Source organism: Cetorhinus maximus, chromosome 2 (assembly GCF_964194155.1).
Source record: "Cetorhinus maximus chromosome 2, sCetMax3.hap1.1, whole genome shotgun sequence".
NCBI lineage: Eukaryota > Metazoa > Chordata > Chondrichthyes > Lamniformes > Cetorhinidae > Cetorhinus > Cetorhinus maximus.
Genome location: NC_135880.1, coordinates 112,026,130 through 112,047,712, shown reverse-complemented (window position 1 = coordinate 112,047,712; position 21,583 = coordinate 112,026,130). Strand labels below are relative to the sequence as shown.

Below are 21,583 nucleotides of genomic sequence, written 5' to 3'. Positions count from 1 at the left end.
GTGGCTGCACCTGAACTGCCTCAGCTGCAGAGCAATGGTCACTTTATATAAGGTTTCCCTAATGCGTCGCCATTTTCCTCCCCCCAACCCCGCACATGCTTGTGCTCTCCCTTCAACCGCATGGCAGCCCTTGCCCTCACGCCTCCAATGCACCTCAACCTTGAAGTCCAACAGGTGACCCGGGCAAGTGCTGCGCAACATTACTGTGCACTCACCTCTGAGTTCCCCTCCAAGTGCAAGCCTTATATATGCTCTTGTGAAACACGTTGCTGTGCAATAACACCGACGTGGGCGGATGATCCAGCAGGGGAGGGAATGGCCTTATAATGAGATGCAGATGTATTTCAGTGAGGTTCCCGACATCCGATGGTGGGAAACGCGGCCCGCCATCGACAGACCGAGTGGACAATTGCAAACTGTTTCACGATGTCATGAAACCGATTTTTGGCCTTCTTGCCATATTGTCCGCTCACTCCACCGAACACGCCCGACGCCAGCAGGCACAGAAAATTCCGTTCCAAGTTTCTACTAAAACGTATCTGTGTACTCACAGCCATAAAATCTTCCATGAACCACTAAAACATTATTCATTGATGTATTTGTGAGTTAACTTGCTGCACTTTTATTAATCCAGTTGAAAATGGCTTTTTCACAGAAAATGAACATTTTTAATAAAAGCATCCAGTTCTCCACAGAAAGCTGGACTGAACCATTTAAAAGTTTCACTGGTGTTTACCTGTCCGTTTCTTCGTAAATTCATATTTTTTGCTCAAAATCTTTCAAAAGGTGCCTTGGGGTCTAAGTAAATTAGTACAATTTGAACAGCCTTCTCTAACCAGCGTAATCACGGAATTTCTCAATGTTGACCTGAGGCTATGGCCAGAGTTTTTGGCCTGATCCAGGCAAATTATATCTTGCACCAATATAAAAGATTGTGAAAACACCTAAAATCCTGATGAGTCAAATCTCAGGGGGTCTGCCCACAAATTTGTGTTAAGAGGAGCTTGGTGATAGCTGAGGAGGTCCCATTCCCACATGAATGCACCTCTATGTAACCCAATATGCCTACAAACATGGTCTATGTAAAAAACACCAGATTCAAATGCCAAATGAAAATAGAGTAAAGCACTAAATGCGAGAAAAAGTCTTTATTCAATTTGTTCACATTTTACAATGGCCTGACCTTGTAAAAGGCCGGAGCTTTGCATTGAAAAATGTTTGGAGTTAGCTCTGGAAAAACTCTATAATCTTTTTCTGCTTAGCGTGCTATCTTTGGACGTGCATGATTTATCCACCAGGCTGTCAATGCAATCAAACATGATTTTGGTGTTTTTGTACTTCAGTGCGAAATCTTGGACCATCTCTATGGCCTTTTTGGTATTAACTAGGGAAACAGGCGAGTGGTGGGTGAGCATTCATCAAACTCTTCAGGGTCATCTATCTCCTCAGGCTCCTCGACTGAAGAATGTACTGCATCAAGGGTGATATCATCTGCCAGTTCTGTCATGCAGCGTACGGCATTGTCCACCTCCGTGTAAGTTTCCATGGTTGCCTCCGCTGGAATTTCCATGCCAATCAAAGGTGAATGAAAAGTGCCTCGTCATTGGGTTGGTTAGCCTCACCTTGCTCCTTCTTGTTCTCAACGTCTTGTGCAGTCATTACCTGTTTGAACACAGCGTAGTGGAAGCAGTTGGCAATTGTGGCTTCTATCACCATTTTCCACGCCTTCTTCATCATGAACTTGGTCTCTAGAGCAGTTGGATTGTACTCCTACTTCTTATCAATGGCCCTGAAAACCTCAGATATCAGCTGCTGTTGGTAATGGGTTTTCAGGTTCTTAGTTAGCTTGGTCATGGTGTTAGGTGGCAAGAACATCAAGTGGATGCTCTTGAGGCCAAGGATGTCAGGGTGTGAAGGGCAGTTGTATGTAATGATGACAATCATCCTTTTCATTCACTGATACATTTTGTTCACATTCCTGATTGTTGTGCCAATATGACATGAAAAGAAATACAAAACATCAAAACCTTTTTTTCTCTATTTTTAAAATGGACTTTCTGTTGAACCAAAAACTATGGCTGTTACAAGTCACATGACCATAGGATTGGCCCTTTCTTCTATAAGCTACCAATAGGAGTTACAACAATAAAAGGATCCTCCTCTCATCATTGTGGAATCACACACCCAATTGTAAGGACATTACAATCACAAAACCAGGGGACTCGCAGCTTGAAACTCATTATGCCAGCAGAGCTGTTAACAGACCCATCTCACACCTGGGACTGTCCAGGTCCATTTCAAAAGGGAACCATTGAGGGAACAATGGATGTAATTTGCATCTTGATAAGCTTTCCCCTCTAGAGGAGTCAGAGGGTCTGCCTAGACAATGGCTATCTAACACAAGAACCACAATATGGATGGTAACTCTTCAAAAGCTAATGACTGGGGCATTATCAGTCTTGAAATCAAAGCCACTTCCAGACACTGGATAAACATCCCTTTTGAAATCATTGTGGAGAAAGGAGGTCGCATGACTCAAGTGACCATTTTAAAATCTCTATATTCCTTTGAGAATTGAGAAATCCTCAGCCTGCTGGTTAACATCCAACCAGTGAACACCGAGAAGCAGGATCCCCGGCTGTATAACAGCTGGCTTCTCAAAGCCTGTCTCCACTGGAAGATTTACTACCATTGCCTGCAGAACTGACCCAGTCCCTGTGTGCCAACTGCATCTTGTATCAGCACCAGCTGTGATGAGAACTCTACAACTCTAGCCTTCTGCCAGTTGAACTTGAGCTCCTACATAACAGAACCCCTCACTGGACTCTGACTCTGATAATCACATGCACTAATATTCATTTCTGTGGTTCTTTTACTGTTACTATCCAAATTTGTAAAACTTTCCTTTTTACTATTCCCCCTTATTGTGTTTGTGTGTAGTGGAGTGGGACATTTTGAACACTAACTCCACCCCCCCACACCCCCCACCCCCCCCCCCTGTGTTTGATGTGAATAAACTAACCTTATGAGTTAATCTTAATGCGAGTTTGCTGTGAGTTATTAATAAATTGGATCACACAAATTAAAAGTTGGGAAAACAAACCACAGACAACTTTAAAAGTAATTCAAAACACCTTCCGTTTACAGACAGTTGGTGAGAGGAAAGAAGTTCAGTTTGTCTTTCCCTCCTGTCTGTAACACTGATCCACACCTTGGAGGTTATCCGGATGGTCTTGTTAGCCTTGTACTGCGTGGGTAGTGTCTTGACATTCATGAAACAATGCGGCTTCTTGGACTTTCCTATCAAAAGGAGTGACAGCTTTTCGGTGCCATCTATGTTGGCACAGGCCATAACAGTGACATGTTCCTTGCTCCGCTTTTCATCATTACATGCTTCACCTTTAAACATCAAAGAGTGGTCTAGTGAAATACAGTAAAACAGTCTGGTTTCATCCACGATAAAAATGTCTCATGTTGCATACTCATTCAAGATTTGGGAGTGACTATTTTAGAGCCAGTCATCGTTGCCATAGCCTCCAGGGCTATAGGCCAAGTGCTGGAAAATGGAATTAGTGTAGTCAGATCTTTGTTGACCGGCACAGACACAATGAGCCAAATGGCCTCCTTCTGTGCTGTAAATATCTATGAGTCTATCTGTCATTGCTGCCTTAACTGCTGTACCCTCATCACTTACCACATGGAAGACTATGTCATGCCTTGTCTTGAATCAGTCCAGCTATCCATCACTCCAGGTGAACTCCATGTGGCCCACCTTCTTTGCCAGGGCGACTCCCCTTTCCCGTAGGATTGGACTGGAGATGGAAACGTTTTCTGCCCTGGCTGCCTTGAACCATGTTAGCAGAGCTTCTTCAATATCAGGCTATGCAGCCGTTCTCATCCTCGTCCTTTCTGGAGAGAATGCCTGCTTGTTGAATTGTTCTAAGATGCTCACCTTGTGTTTCATAATGGTGGACAAACTCGATGGTGGAATCTCCCAATCCTTCACAATGTCAGCTTTCCACTTTGCAACACGGTTTTCCAATTGCGGTATCAACCTCACCTTCCCTCTGATCGACAACCCTTTTAATTTTCTCACAGGTTTAGCCATACTTGCAGGCTTTATATGTCCTTTTGCAGGGAGATCTTGATGTCAAATGATGACTTGCCTAGCGCTCCATGATTTTGTGCTCTTGTGCAGTCTAACTCCGCTCTGATTGGTCGGCATGGTCATATGACAAGCTTAGACAAGTGTGGTTAATCCAGAATTACCAGTCTGGAATTTCAATTTATCATGGGTATTATTTTATGGGATTTGCTATTCTGCCAATGGGATTGGTTGATGATTTTGATATAACCAGAATTCTGCGTCATCCGAGTTTGACTCATCACAATTTCACTAAGTTGTTTTGGGAATACTCACTCATGTTTGAACTTTGTTGATCTTTTGTGCTAGTTTGGCCAATTGTGCTGGAATATGGGTCTCCAAATCTATCTCTTATTCAGTGTCATATCCTTCTGCGGTTGCAGAGACTCCACAATGAACTTGTCATGCTGTCTACGGCCACATGAGATTTCTATGTCTCCTAATACCTGCACTTACCTGCTTGCCTGCCACTTGAATGGCAATTCTACCCCTATATCTGTATCATTTGCCTCCAATAATGCTCTTGTACCATTTCCAAGATTCCAGACTATATGTGATCACTCATCTCAGCAAGAGTCTCAATTTTACTCTCTGAGTCAAAAGATTCCAGGTTCAAGCCCCCATTCCAATATATAGGAATGTAGAAAGATAGGGACAAGAATTCAACTTTTCAAGCCTGTTTCACCATTCTATTAGATCATGGCTAATCCGTACCTCAGCTGCATTATCCATCTTTGCTCCATACCTCTACCCAATAAGTTCTATCGATCTCAGGCTTGAAAATTTCAATTGACTCATCCACAGCCTTTTGAGGGAAAGAATTCCAGATTTCCCCTACTCTTTGTAACATTAATTGCCTCCTTATTTAACTCTGAAACGGTCTGCAACTAATTATACCCCTTGTTCTGGATTCCCTCGCAAAGGGATATTGTTCCTCTGTATCTACCCTATCAAATTCCTATATGATTTTGAAAACCTTGGTTAGATCACTCCTCAACCTTCTAAACTCAAGGAAATACAAATAAGCAAGTTTATTCAACCTTTTCTCATAATTTAACTCTTGAGCAACTGATATCACTCTGATGAATCTGCACTATGCCTGCTCCAAGGCCAATAGACATTTCCTGAGATGAAATTCCTAAAATTAAAAGCAGTTGATCTCACTGTCCAGGCAGCTACTTCAGTACAGTTTTGAGCAAGTCTCAGACGAGTTCTTCAAACAGGTTGTTAAAATGAAGCCCTTTTTACTTGTTCTAGTACAGATACTTGTTAAATAGTTTTTAACACAATTTCAACAAAGAAAGGAATTCTTTCAATAACTAACATTCCTCCATCAAGCCATACCATTAATAAACAAATAAATAATTATAGCTTTGAAGGTAGCTCTGAAGAAGGGTCACACGGACTTGAAATGTCAACTCTGTTTCTCTCTCCACAGATGCTGTCAGACTTGCTGAGGTTTTCCAGCATTTTCTGTTTTTGTTTCAGATTTCCAGCATCTGCAGTATTTTGCTTTTATCTTAATAATTAAGGTCTTCTGTGCGCATAATTGCTGTTCCCTTTGCCTATGTAACAACAATCATTTCATTTCAGAATAATTTATTTCATATGAAGACTTTTGGGTTGTGAGAAGGTACTATATAAATGTAAATCTCTTTTTTCTTTTCAACAAAATACAGTTTACACTGGTCACAGAAATTTTCTACAGTTAATTTTCCTTCAGTAATTGTATCCCAAGGTTAACAACCTTCTGTGAATGTCACACTGTACTACTTCAGCTGTCATTTCAACTGACAGCTTACCTCATAAACCTGGAATGGAGAAAAACAGTAGTGCCTCAGCCAAATAATTCTGCTCAGAATTTCAGCGTTCGACGCCTCAGTGCTCAGCAGACTTAATGCAGTAAATAGCTGAGTTCCGTGTATGATCCGATATCTGTCCTGAATTAGGTGATCTCAGTTGGGGTTGGCAGTAGGTGCATTCCAATCGAATTTGAGGACTTTGGGTTAAGGAAGGGAAAAATTGGCCAGATTTCCCATTCTTCATTGCTAACCAGTGACCATGCTGGAAATATGCATGGATGGACAGGGCTTAGGACGGGATCAGCTTGATTGTGATGTCGCCTCCCAGTTGAATAAGCTACTGATACTCACTATCAGGGTTTGGACGAAAGAACAATAATGACTTGAGCCAAATATGTGGATGGAGCTAACAACGAGTTGATGTTTTCAAGAGAAGAGATAAAATTGTCTGGGAAAAGTATACAACTTTTTGAGAGAACATTTGGTAATTTTTTCTTTAATTACACACACTGTGGATTTATTCCAAGGTGCTAATCTATTCTTGGGGTTCAGAAGACTCAAGTTTCAAAATGGATAAACATAAGTGTTCTTCTCACATTTACAGTACATGTTGAGGTCACTCTTTAATTATATAACTTTGTCTCCTAAGGTTCCAGAATAATCCTTCATCTTTATTGGGACAGTGATTGGGCTGTTACAATTATATCATTTTTGCAAAGGAAAGAAATTAGACAGGGTTCCTAATCCTGATCTAGTGAAGGATCTTTACCCTCAAATTAAACCTATCTTTTCTTTTCAGATACTAATGGACATTCTATGTATTGCCAGCATTTTGTATCTATATTATTGTCCCTGATTGCTATCTAGTGACCCCAAGATGAAATTTTGCCTTTACTACCAGATGAAAAACAGGCTGTAGCAGATCACCCAATTTTCATTTCCAATGGAAGCTAAAACAGATGGATTCCCCACCATTTTCCAATTGGTGATATTTGGAAAATCTGAAAAAGCTGAGAAGGCTCCCATGGCCCAGCAATGTGGTGGAAGAAAGGCAAGTAGACCCCAGGAGTACAGACCATTTTATCAGCTATGAACCAATAGAAGTTGTCTAAGCACCATCCTATATCACCCCCATTCCGAGTAGCCCTTGTGAACCCATTCTTCATTACCAGAACTTTCTGTGCAGGAGAAAATGGGAGCAATGTTTCAGGTCTGAAGTTGTTAAAATTATTGGTAAGGCTGTAAGGCTGTAAAGTGCCTGGTGGAAAGTTCAGCTTCAGCATCATTGGAACAATGTAGGTGGCCAAGTGGGAGTGGGACAAAGAATTAAAATTGCAAGTGACCAGAAGATCAGTCACACCTGTGGACAGAATGGAGGTGATCATCAAAGGAATCAAATGTGTAGAGGAGACTGTTTCATGAGCCAATATACTGTATATGTTGGAAGAACTACAAGTAAATCACTGTCTCATTCAGAAGGAAGTGTTTGAGACTTAGATGATGTGAAGGGATATGCTGAAAGGACAGGTATTGCATCTGCTACCCTTGAATGACAAAGTGCTGCGGAAGAAGAGCAGGTGTTGAGGGTGATGGAGGGGTGTTCCAGGATATCATGGAGTGTATGGCCCCTTTGGAATGCTGGAAGGGGGAAATGTGATGGGAGTACTTAGGAGATGGTGGTATTGGCAAGGGAAGGTCCATTGAATGCAGAGGCTAATAGGCTGGAAGGTGAGGACAAAGGGAACCCTATCATCATTCCAGGAGGGAAGAGAATGGTGAGGTCACAACTGTGGGAAATGCAACAGACAGAGGTGAGGGCCCTGTCTACCAGGGTGGAGAGGGGAACTCGATTGAGGGAAAAGGAAGACACTTCTGAAGCTCTGGGGATATTTTTTTAAATTCATTCACGGGGTGTGGGCTTCACTGGCTGGACCAGCATTTATTGCCCATCCCTAGTTGCCTTTGAGAATTTAAATAATCGTACTGATCCAGGGATTCTCAAATAGAATTTTGTCAATCCTTAATACAATTTGTTAAGGTCCATGATATACTCTTCTATGAAATGACCATCTGTTTTCTGAAGTTTATAAAGTTCTGACTGTGTCTCATAGGCAATTAACAGTTCATTTTTCTTGTAAATTTCATCTAAGAATGTTCAAAGAAGGTCCAAACCTTCATTACCATCTAACTGACAGGCATTCATCTCACAAAATAGTTTACATCTGATTTGACTTCTTGTAGGACAATGCCAAGACCAAAACTTGTTCTCTCTTTGGTAGTGACATATCCCGTTTCCACATATCCACTTCATTTTTCCACTGACCATATAGCTCATACTCTGAGAATATTGCAGGGTAATCATACCCCAACAGTTTACACTTACTTTCTGCCATTTTCTACTGTGGCCACTAGGATTTTAGATTTTCTGTCTGAATTTTTTTTCTTAGTTTCCAACCTTTACCTTTACGTAGCTATCCTCTGCTATATGTTACAGTCCAGAAAGCCAGTTTGTGAAGGATAGAACTGGAGCCAACTTTACACACTTTTATAAGTATTTATTTACAGAGATACATAATAAAAGCAAGCATCTCCACAACGACAACCATAATTTCAGTATATTCCTTTATTATAGGGGCACAAGTGAATCCCAGTTAATTTCTACCACTTGCATACAATTAATATACAATTAAAACATGGCAGATCATAAATTCTTCACCTCTGGGCACGAAAAATAAGTAGCTCTGACACAGCCCCAAGCTATCATTGCAGGAGATCCTCAGGGTAGTGTCCTAAGCCAACCATCTTTAACTGATTTATCAATGACCTTCCCTCCAACATAATGTCAGAAGTGGATATATTGGCTGACGATTGTTCAATACCATTTGCAACTACTCAGATACTGAAGAAGTCTGTGGCCACATGCAACAAGACCTTGGCAAAATTCAGGCTGGTAAGTGGCAAATGACATTTGCCCCAGGCAATTACCATCTCCAACAAGGGAGAATCTAACCACTCGCCTTGACGTTCAACGGTATTACCATCACAGAATCCCTCACTACCAACAGCCGGGAGGTTACCATTGACCAGAAACGTAACTGGACCAGACGTATAAACACTGTGGCAACAAGAGCAGGTCAGAAGTTGGGAATTCTGCATTGAATAACTCAACTCCTGAATCCCCAAAGCCTATCCACCATCTACAAGGAAAATGTCAGAGTATAAGAGCAAGGAGGTTACGTTGAACTTGTATAAGACACTAGTTTGGTCTCCGCTGGAGTGCTGCATCCAGTCCTGGGCACTATACTTTTAGGAAGGATGTGAAGACATTGGAGAGAGTGCAGGTTTGCTAGAGATATTCAAAATTATGAGGGATCTGGACAGAGTAGAAAGGGAGAAACTGTTCCTACTCATGGAAGAATCGAGAACAAAAGGGAAAAGATTTAAAGTAATTGCCTAAAGAAGCAAAAGTGATATGAAAAAAAAACCCTTTTCACGCAGCAAGTAGTTAAGGTCTGGAATGCACTGCCTGAGAGTGTGGTGGAGGCAGGTTCAATAGTAGCATTCTAAATGGAAATAGATTGTTATCTGAATAGGAAGAACATGCAAAGCTACAGGGAGAAGGCGGGAGAGTGGCGCTAAGTGAACTGCTCATTTGGAGAGCTGGTGCAGAGACAATGGGCTGAATGGTTTCCTTCTGCACTGTAACAACTCTGTGATTCTGAGTGTGATGGAATACTCTCCACTTTCTTGGATGAGTGAAACTCCAACAACACTCCATAGGCTCGACGCAATCCAAGACAAAGCAGCTCACTCGATTTGGCACCCCATCCACCACCTTAAACTTTCATTACCTTCACAGCTGGTGCACAGTGGCAACAGAGTATACCATTTACAAGATATACTGCAGCAACTCAGCAAGGCTTCTTTGACAGCACTTTCCAAATCTGCAACCTCTACCAAATTGAAGATTTAGGGCAGCAGAAGCATGGAAATGCCACACCTGCAAGTTCTCCTTTAAGTGTCACACCATCCTGACTTGGAACTATATTGCCATTTCTTCACTGTCACTGGGTCACAATCCTGAATCATCCTCCCTAACAGCACTGTGGTGTACCCACATCATATGGACCGTAGCAGTTCAAGGCAGCGGCTCACCATCACCTGCTCAAGGGCAATTAGGGATGGAAAATAAACTTTGGCCCAGCAATGCTCACATCCCAAGAACAAATAAAAAAAAGCACATCAGCCTGGCACTGGAAGAGACTGGAGTAGGACTTGAAGTTCAACACATCCCACAAAATGATAGGAATAGCCAGGGCCCATGTGGTTTCACATAGCGACACCTCTTATTTGGTGGAAGTGTACGGAGTTAAAGGAAAAGTTGCCCAATGTGAGAACAATTTTGGCCAACTGGAGCAGAATGATGTTGCTGGGTGGAGACTGGTTGAATTGTTGTTCAAGGAGGAAGCAGAGACAGGCCATCTTGAAATAGAGATGAAGAGGGGCTGTTCCCTCCATAATGAAGATGGTTAAAGAAAGGAAACTTGAAATATGGTGGAGGGTGTCAGAACAGTCCTGGGTGTACATGGGACTGGACAAGGGGAAAAAATGATTTGACAATAAAAGGAAATAAGGACCAGCTGAAACAGACTTGTTTGTCTGTAACTGTTAGAATGTAACTGGCAGGATGTGACAGACTGATCCAACAAGGCATGTACTTGGATTGCAATTACTTAAATGACTCACTTTTCTAATGTATTAGTAATTTTTCTTGTGAAAAGGTGAGAATCATAAAAGGTACAAATTTCACCCAATTACTCTGTGATTTTGTGAACTGTACCTTGGACTCTATTAAAGCTTGGTTGGAATAAAAGGTCAACTTCACCACCTGGACTAGAGAACTGTGGCGGAACTGAATGGACATCTAAACGCAGGAGCCTATATTTACCTATATTTAGATAAAAATATAGTTTTATATATGTATATATAATATATATATAAATGTACACAAACACATATGCAGTATACTGCATGTCAAGAAGAACATTCAGATGAATTTATCCTTAGACTTAAGACTCTGAGCCTCCATAGATCATCAGGGAACAAGAACATTACACAAATGGTATCTCTTGTGTATCAGGAAAAAATTGATTATTAGATCTTTTTCATATCTAGATTGGCATAAAAAATAAATAGCTTGGAGAAATGTCCAATATGCAACCACAGAAATAAACAGCGGGTGAAACCCTGTGACTGTTCCAGACAATTCCTGCCATTACTTTAATGGGTGCCCATCAAGCAGATGGAAAATTGAAGAGGCTGACTGGATCCAAAGTTAGCCCAAAGTCTTCCTCAATGTTCCCCTTTAAGCGTCACACCATCCTGATTTGGAACTACATTGCCATTCCTTCACTGTCACTGGGTAAAAATCCTGAATCATCCTTCCTTCACTGTGGTGTACCCACATCACATGGACCGTAGCAGTTCAAGGCAGCGGCTCACCATCACCTGCTCAAGGGACGGAAAATAAACTCCTCAATGAATATTTTGCGTCGGTCTTCACAATGGATAAGGACGTTGCAGGTAAAGGCATCAGGGTGGAGGATGGTGAAATATTAGAGGAAATTAACATAGAGAGAGAGGAAGTACTAGCAGTCTTAAAAGTGGATAAATCCACAGGCCCGGATGAAGTGCATCCCAGGCTGTTGAGGGAGGCAAGGGAAGAGATATCAGGGGCCCTGGCATTAATTTTCAAATCCTCTCTGGCCATAGGTGTGGTGCCAGAGGACTGGAGAACTGCTAACATTGTCCTATTATTAAAGAAGGGAGGAAGGGATAGACCAGGAAATTACAGGCCGGTCAGTCTAACCTCGGTGGTGGGGAAATTACTAGAAAGAATTCTGAGGGACAGAATATATCTGCACTTGTAGAGACACAGATTAATCAGGGATAATCGGCATGGATTTGTTAAGGGAAGGTCGTGTTTGACAAATTTGATTGAATTTTTTGAGGAGATAATCGGGAATGTTGATGAGGGTAATGCATTTGATGTGGTCTACATGGACTTTAGCAAGGCTTTTGACAAGGTCCCTCATGGCAGACTGGTCAAGAAAGTAAGAGCCCATGGGATCCAAGGCAAAATGGCACATTGGATCCAAAACTGGCTGAGAAGCAGGAAGCAGAGAATGATGGTAGAGGGATGTTTTTGTGACTGGAAGCCTATTTCCAGTGGGGTTCCGCAGGGCTCGATACTGGGGCCCTTGCTGTTTGTGGTATACATAAATGATTTGGACTTAAATGTAGGGGGTTTGATCAAGAAGTTCATGGATGACACGAAAATTGGTAGGATGGTAAATAGTGAAGAGGATAGCCATAAACTGCAGGAGGATATCAATAGACTGGTCAGGTGGGCAGAGCAGTGGAAAATGCAATTCAACGTGGAAAGGTGTGAGGTAATGCACTTGGGAAGGGTTTACAAGGCAAGGGAGTAGATTATGAATGGTAGGACCCTGGAAAGTACTGAAGATCAGAGGGACCTTGGTGTGCATATCCATAGATCCCTGAAGGTAGCAGGGCAGGTAGATAAGGTGGTTAAGAAGGCATATGGGATACTTGCCTTTATTAGCTGAGGTGTAGAATACAAGAGCAGGGAGGTTATGCTGGAACTGTATAAAACGCTGGTTAGGCCACAACTGGAGTACCGCGTGCTGTTCTGGTCACCACATTATTGGAAAGATGTGATTGCACTGGAGAGGGTGCAGAGGAGATTTACCAGGATGCTGCTTGGGCTGGAGAGTCTGAGCTATGAGGAAAGATTGCATAGGCTGGGGTTATTTTCCCTGGAGCAACGAAGGTTGAGAGGGGACCTGATAGAGATGTATACAATTATGTGGGGCATAGATAGGGTGGATAGGAAAGCATTTTTTCCATTAGTAGAGAGGTCAATAACCAGGGGGCATAGATTTAAGGTAAGAGGTAGAAGGCTAAGAGGGGAGTTGAGGAGAAATTCTTTTACCCAGAGGGTGGTGGGAGTCTGGAACCCAATGCCTGAAAGGGTGGTTGACTCAGAAACTCTCGTAACATTTAAGAAGTATTTAGATATTCACTTGCATTGCCATAGCCTCCAGGGTTGAGTCCAGCCCTGGAAAATGGGATTAGTGTAGTCAGATCTTTGTTGGCCGGTGCAGAAACAATGGGCCAAATGGTCTCCTTCTGTGCTGTAGATGTCTATGAGTCTATGAGACTTTTTAGGAGGGCCTGGTGTGGTAGAGTTCCTATCCACCACTATAAGTCTGTCCAGACAGGAAGGGCTAAGGTCAGGGGCTGCTAAATTTGGAGCTCCTGCACCTCAGGATTTAGCATATGGCTGGTACGGTTACACCAACTGGAACCATCCAACCTGAAGTTGTGGAGCATATCTTACAGTCCAGGGCAGGGTTATGGCCTGGACACCCCCCAAATTTTTAAAAATAATTTGTATGATGCCTTTCAAGTTGCTAAAAGTTTCTACCAGCAGATGAAGGGCCTGATAACCCCACAGCATCGAGTGTGTGTGTGTGTGTGTGTGTGAGAGAGAGCATGCGCACATGTGTGTGGGGGAGGGGACTGGTTTACCAGATGCATTCCCAGCCTGCCAAAACTAGATAAATTGCAAGACCTCCCAGACCCAAGAACTTTGGCAGGATCGATGATGGAGGTCAGGAACGTTTATCCCAAAATGTGTTGCCCCTCAGGTTTTCAGCCCCACCGCATCCAATTCAGACTTTGCACTGGGAAAGTTCGACCACAGGGGGTGATTTTATGGAGCCTGCAAAAGCAGGACTTTACTGACAGCAGGTTCAAACTTCGGGATTAACTCAGCGATGTGTTTATTGGGGGTCAGGCCTCAGACTGTCCTGTGGTGGGTTCCTACTTGTAATACATTTGCATGCCATAAATGCTCATTATATTAAAACGTTTTGTAATAATGTCCTACCTCCATGATAAAGTCAGTGGCATATGAGAATCTCATGGCACCCACTTCACATTCGTTTAAAAGTGGCATGCAACAATTGGCTTTATGCCATTGTGTCTGAGGTCAGCAGTTTTCCTTGTTGTATTCGACAGCACAGGGGAGGGGAGCAGGAGAATGACGGTTTGCATGGAGGCTCGAGATTGGCAAGGGCGAGTCAGTGGTGAGGGGTGTGGGTGTTGAGTGGGGTCGCAAGCATGGAGGAATGGAAGAGGGATCCGAGGGAGGACGGAGGGTGGTGTCAGGGGCATGGAAGAGTGCAGTGGGAAGGACCTAGTGTCCTGGGTGTGGTGGGAACAGCCAGTCAATGTAAGAAAATTAGGGGCCTAATGGGCAGTGTCAGTATTGTCCAAATGGGTGTCCAGGTCAGGGTGTTGGCTAGAAGAGTCCATACAGGGCTTCAAATTCACCTACAGCATTTAAATTACTCCCGCAGAGAGTGACCTTCGACAATGTCCTTTACAATGTATAGAAGGGAGGGCCAGCTGAGCCTGCAAGATAAGCCTTGTCCCACAGAGTTGCATGTATTACGCTGGGCACCAATATTAGGGTTGCCAACCCTACAGGATTGGCCTGGAGACTCAAGGAATTGAGGATCAATCTCCAGGACACTCCTGTGTGAAATCCTGGAAAAAAATTATAGGGTCATCAAAAAAGTTTTTTTTTTCTTCATTTTCTTTGAACTTTTCTCTGGAGCAGATATAAAAATATTGAAAATGGGAAAAAAAGGGCTGTTTGGCTGACAGTCAAACATCATCAAATTGGGTAATGTGTCTTTCTGTGTTCTAATTGGCATAGGAAGGCAGTACATCACAAGGTTGGATGGGTTGGCCGACTAATGGCTGGAGCGTGGGGGCAAGTCATGTGATGAAATGTCCAGGAATACATTTAATTGCAGTTGGCAACCCTAACTAACATGAGCATTCAATCAAGAGTAAACACAAAAACACCACCTTGTTTTTCCCACAAGAAATGTCCCATTATCTCTGTAACCATCAATGTGTTGTACCTGTACATTTATTTCTCTGACTAAACTATGGTAATGATGCACACATGAAAAAAGTGAAATATTTACAAGTGAAATTTAAATTTGAAAAACACCTGTTGCACCCTGTTGCTCTCAAAGAGTCTTATGTTAATTGCAATGGAGTTGGGCAGGAAAGTTGTGGCTGTGCTACAGAGCCTCCGTTTGTCTGGGAGGCTCTTTTATAGCCCCGCCCCACCGATGGCAGGTTTCACCACTGAAAAGCTTCCCCCACTGTGAGATCACAAATGTCTCACATGCACACTGCCAGCACTTTAAATTTTATTTGTAATCTCATAGGAACCATCAAAAAGCAAGAGAGCGGAGGTGGCAGCCACTCCACTTCCAGTTCCAACGTCGGGAACGTTGTTCCACGGTTAAAATTCTGCCCTCAGTCTGCAAGATGTAATGGTGTACACTCCCAAAGCTACTGAAAGTGAAATTGCTTTATTGGCTATAGATTAGATTGGCCTATTCTTGATGGCGACATTTACTTGAAAATTATTTGGCAGCCCACTTATGTGTGAGGAAGAAGGATAGGCAAATGTTCAAGCATGATGATTCCACAAGCAAATTACCCAAGCCCCACATCTCAACATGATTTATATCATCGTAACATGTGTTTGCAATTAAAACAGAAAAAGCCAAAATGTGAAATATTTAATTAATGCAACGCTCATTGGCTCCTCTGCCATCTCAGCATGTTAGGGTAATAAGTGGCAGAGCCAACCAAATCTGGAACATCCGAAGTTGATTGTAATCGGTGCTGAGTTAACTGTTTTCTTCAACTGAACTTTTAGTGGTGCTTCAGTTGACATCAGTGCCCTGGGGAGGGAGAACAAAACCCGCCAAGGTTTATGCTCCTGACTGGTATCCAGCAGCCTCTGCTTGAACTATGCTTGTACGGGTGTCAGGCTGGACAATCGAACACAACTGGACTGACATGTTGATCCTTGATTTACAGCGACTGAGACCAAGTAATCAGTATTCCTGAACTTTGGGAAACTCTCCACACAGTTGTGACAGTGGGACATGTACAGCCAGAGTTAATGGCCACAGCGGCTGGCTCGCTCATCACATGGAGAGCTGATGGCAATCCTGCGCAGCCATTCCCAGGAGATCCAATGTGAGTTAAAGCCAATCAGGTGCCTACCTAGCTGCCATTGATATTCACTGGGCCTACATGATGAATGTCCAGTCAATCAGAGGCCAGCAGCTCTTCAGTACCAGCAGCGCTAACGGAAGCAGTGGCCACTGCTGGTACTGCAGGAGGCCGGGAGAAGGAATATCGCTGGAGCTCCAAAATGCTGGTGGAGGGCTTCACCAGCGCCAATCAAGCAGGCCCCAGTGAGGGTGGGAAGGGAGGTCAGTTTTAAGGGCGGGAGGCACGGGGGGGTTTTCCACAGGAGTGGCCCTTGCCACCGGCTGGTCCTTCCATTGGACACAAGGTGCCTGCGTAGGAGGGACCTCCCTCTGGGCCACAGGCAAATCTGCCTGGGTATACCTAGCCCACATGGTGTGGACCCCCTTAATTGGCCACTTAAAAGCATCAGTTGGCCTAGGGTGGAATTTTGCCCCACCTTGGACATAATTGGGAGGAGTAGAGAAGGCGATGGCCTCTCCACCCTTGCATCTTCCTACACCAATGAACAGACCATCCACCCCCCTGCCTCCCAGTCTACTCTCGGGGGGAGGGAACATTAAATTCCACCCGTAATTACTTTTGGTGCATCAAAAGTGGGTGTCCTGGATGATGTCTGTCTCTGGCTGAATGGTCTGCTAACACACAATATCGGGTATCAAATAGGTGTCATACATGGCTCATTGATAGCACTCTTGCCTTTGAATCAGTAAGTTGTTAGCTGAAGCTTGACTACAGTTAATTAAGTACAAAACCTAGGCTGATACTTCAGTGGAGTACTGAGGGAATGCTGCCTTGTTGCAGGTACCGGTATTCAGATGAGACATTAAAACAAGGCTGAGTCCACCCAGAAAAGGTCTCACAGCACTTTTCGAAGAAGAGCACAGGATTTCTTCCAAATGCCCTGGCCAGCATTTATCACTCAACCAACAACATCAAAAGTAGATCTCATTGTTGTTCATGGAATAATGCTGTACCCAAATTGGCTGCAACATTCCTTACTAGATTAACATCAATTGGAAAGACAGATCTTGATTACTGGACTACATATTTCTTCCCTCTAGGCAATTAGAGGGACACATCCCACAATAATGCTATGAACTCTTAGCCCACTAGTCTAATAGGGATTAACACATTAAAAAGTTAAACAAAAAGGAACTGGATACATATTCCAGTGTTGCTGCCAGAATTGAATTCCTTCCCCTCCAAGCTTTTCAGCCAACACAGGCAAATCTAAATCAACCAAATTAACACAAGTTTTAGATTTTCCCAAATAATTCTCAGTCACAGTCCAGGTTAATTCCAATCCAGATTCATTCCAGTTCCTCAGAGATTAGAGGTTATTTTAAACACAATTTAAAAATAAGATTAAAACTGGGAATTGATAATCCCATTGAAAGTAACATCATAGTGTTTTCTTGCTGTCAAACTCTTGAATTAAGCATAGTCCATTATGTTGAATCCCAGTGAAGTATATGCAGTTGAATTCTGGTTTAAAGCACAATATAGCATGATTTTTGTCATCATCAGGAAATTCGAACATAATATCAATTGGCTGTTTTAACCCTTTTACTTACCAAATTGAAAACAATGTTTTGCTTGCTGAAAGCTCCAGATTTATCGGTTTCAGTTTAGATTTGATAGATACCTCGATGTTTATAGTTTCTCTGACAAGCAACCCCTGCATGATGGGTCAGAGTTGCCAAACCTCCAGTGTGACTCTACTCTTGGTTGCTGTAATATACTATTTTTGTATTCTGTTGATATGATCTGTAAGCTGTACACCAGATACACGTGTTCTACAAAACATTCAAAACATGTGAATCAACACAGAGAGACTGAAAGGTCAAACAGTTAACTCAACTTGTAGTTATTGAAGTGTGGAACAATCGTATCAAACTATGTTTTATCTTCCATCTAGGTTTAGGCTAATTGAAAATAAATTTTTATCTAAGTCCATTTCAGTTCTTGCAAGGCTGCACAGTGCTTTGACAATGTCTCTTATACAGAATATATTATTCTTGAGTACTGTGCCACCATTTAGTGTTTCTTTTTATTAATTCATGGAATATGGGTGTCACTGGCTAGGCCAGCATTTATTGCCCATCCCTAATTGCTTTTGAGAAGGTGGTGGTGAGCTGCCTTCTTGAACTGCTGCAGTCCATGTGGTGTAGGTACACCCATAGTGCTGTTAGGAAGGGAGTTTCAGGATTTTGACCCAGCGACAGTGAAGGAACGGTGATAATATTACCAAGTCAGGATGGTGAGTGGCTTGGAGGGGAACTCCGAGCTGGTGGTGTTCCCATGTGTCGGCTACCCTTGTCCTTCTAGATGGTAGTAGTCGTGGGTTTAGAAGGTGATGTCTAAGGAGCCTTGGTGGGTTCCTGCAGCGCACCTTGTAAATGGTGCACACTGCTGCCACTGAGTGTTGGTGGTGGAGAGAGTGAATGATTGTGGGTGGGGTGCCAATAAAGGGGGCTGCTTTAAAGTGCACAAAGTGACAGTGATTTTTATTATGGGGCCTTCCATTTATTTAAAATGGATCAGTGATTTCTGTGGGGTTGAACTTCATGGTTAGTAAACTGTTGTGCATGGGGAGGAATGTTCTGTGGCAAGTTATTCTATCAGCTTCGTTCTATTGCAATGGCAGTTCTTGGATTTTCCACCAGAAATGATGCCAGGTGTTTTGTATTTAGAACAATCAATTGCCTTGGTCAAAGAGAGCATTTTTTTAAAATTAGGATTTTTAAAAACAATGCCTTCAGTTGTCCGTTATCCTAAACTGCAGTTCCTCCTCCTGCTAGCTGAGGAAGGTGCCATACAAGGTCCCAGTGACTGTCCTACACATGTAAAATTACCCTGACCACAGGAATGAGCTAGGGCCAGGGGTCCAAGCAGAGGATAGGCAGAAGTTCCATCTCCCAAAGCACTGCTTGCATTATAATTGACAAGGAAATCAGTCCTGTGTTTTTTTTAGTGATTTCTTTATGATTTTATGAAAACGAAACGTGTACTTTAAATGAACACTCCAGAAAAGTCACTAACATCAAGTGGAGCAAAACTCATATTCTTCAACTGGATAAAGAAGCTCCAAAGGGTAATGGAGGACTCGAGGCTCAGGTAAGTCCTAAGGCCCTTTGGATCTTTTGCTCACATTGACGCCAATACTACTGTGGCTCTTCCATTATGTATTAGAGGCATGTGGATAAAAGCTCTGATAGTGACATTAATGGCTATAAATAGTATGTGGCAGGCTTCTTCGGGAAGATTTCACATCCTTGAAGTGTGACAGCAAGTTCTGGAACAAGGAAGGGACAACCTTCACCTCAACCAAAATGTCACTAATATCCTCATTAAGAGGGTGAAAGAGTGCAGCAATGGCGGTGGTGGGGGATGTGGGGTGGGGGGGATGTGGGGTGGGGGGGGAAGGGTTTAAATTTTAAACTAATATGCAAGGAGGTAAGTAAAGAGTAGAGAGTGAGAGCAGAAAACTTAGCTGCGAAGAATATAAAAATATTACCAGAGGAGAAAGAAGCTTTGCAACAATGAAAGATAACAAAAAGCCCTGTTGTAGAAGGGGCAAGGGATATCAAAAAGTTATATAATTTGGAAAACTTGGAAAAAGAATAATGGTTAATGCTCCAAGAAAAAATTGAAGTCATGATTTAGTAGCATATATGTGAATGCACAAAGTAATCAAAGTCCAACAGGAAAGTTCTAAGAACTAGTTGCAATGGAAAGGTCTGATATAATAACTATATACTATGTACAAATACTATAACTATATAACTGTATATACCATAGGGACATTTGGACTGGACCAGAAACTTAATGAAGAAAGAAAGAAAGAATGAACCTACATTTATACATTGACTTTCATAGACTCATAGATGTCTACAGCACGAAAGGAGGTCATTCGGCCCATCATGTCTGCACCAGTCAACAAAGATCTGACTACTCTAAGCCCATTTTCCAGCACTTGGCCCATAGCCCTGGAGGCTATGACAACACAAGTGAATATCTAAATACTTCCTAAATGTTACGAGAGTTTCTGACTCAACCAACCTTTCAGGCAGTGAGTTCCAGACTCCCACCACCCTCTGGGTGAAAAAATTTCTCCTCAACTCCCCTCTTAGCCTTCTACTTCTTACCTTAAATTTATGCCTCCTGGTTATTGACCCCTCTACTAATGGAAAAAATGCCTTCCTATCAACCCTATCTATGTCCCTTATAATCGTATACACCTCTATCAGGTCCCCTCTCAACCTTCGCTGCTCCAAGGAGAACAACCCCAGCCTATGCAATCTTTCCTCATAGCTCAGACCCTCCAGCCTAGGCAGCATCCTGGTAAATCCACTCTGCACCCTCTCCAGTGCATGACCACAAGACATGACCTCAAGACATCTGAAAGTACTTCACAACCAATGAAAGGTAGCCATTGTTGTAAGATAAGGAAATGCAGCAGCCAATTTTTACACAGCAAGACCCCACAAACAGCAATGAGGGGGGGAGGGGGGGGGAACTGTCCCAGACTGTAAGAGGTGGGTTTGAAGGTGAAGCTGCCAGGAAAATTGGGAAAAATGTCACCAGGCCGGTATCCTGACACCTTCCCACCTTCTTTGGTCTTTCCAAGGATGGATGGGAGTCTTGTTGGCAGTGGCAGGAAGTGCAATTAGAATATTTAAGGAAGCAATTTAGAAAAAAATTGCAATTTGCCAACAGTAGATGGGTCACATATGGCGTCTGGAATATGGCAGATGCACAGCAGAATATCACTAAGGCCTACAGATGACATGCACTCAGTACTATGAAGGAGTAAAGCAGCAATCATGAGGTCAGCCAAAGGCAGAGGCTTGCGATGACAGAAGCAGGTCACTGAGGTTGTTATTAATGATAGTGGTCTTGGTAGGGTATTGCTGGCAGTTCCTGCAAGAATTTTCACAACTCATGAAGGCTACAGACCTTCCCCGTCTCCTTTCCATTTTCTCCTCAAAGTCACCGCAATACAAATCTCTGTGCAGCCATTGTGTAGGCTGCCAGTGGCCCTTTAAATCCTGCATGCTCAATCACGATCCTGACTCATCATCCCGCCCACCATCCCTAATTGTATGACAATCCTGGAGGTGGATTCCTAATTGGACAACTTTTGGAAAGTTCAACCGGATGGCCTGCTATTCATGCCTCCAGTATCCTGAGCGGAAATCATCTGCCATTCAAGCAAAAATTAAGGTGGCAAGATTCCGCCCAAGAGAAATGGCCAGATGTGGTGGTGTTGCTGACAGAACAAGGTTAGTCAGGACATTAGGAATGTTAACTGCCCTAGAATATCTTACATTCGCTGCAGAGATCAGACTCAACCTTGGTTTAACACCTCAACAAAAAGATGGCGGCCACGAATTTGGCTCCGCATTGACTGGCTTCTCTGCATTGCAGGTGATACTTTGCCTCCAAAATGGCACCT

At 42.9% G+C, this 21,583-nt stretch overlaps 1 protein-coding gene across 1 annotated transcript in view; it reads right to left on the bottom strand.

The window, feature by feature from the left end:
* Nucleotides 1-17,855, bottom strand: part of LOC144696815 (small integral membrane protein 22) — a 115,925-nt gene extending 98,070 nt beyond the window's left edge. Inside the window, exon 1 of the mRNA XM_078568565.1 lies at nucleotides 17,700-17,855. The gene's annotated coding sequence lies outside the window, so the exon portion shown is untranslated. The remainder of the gene's footprint in view (nucleotides 1-17,699) is intronic.
* Nucleotides 17,856-21,583: the final 3,728 nt, after the last annotated feature.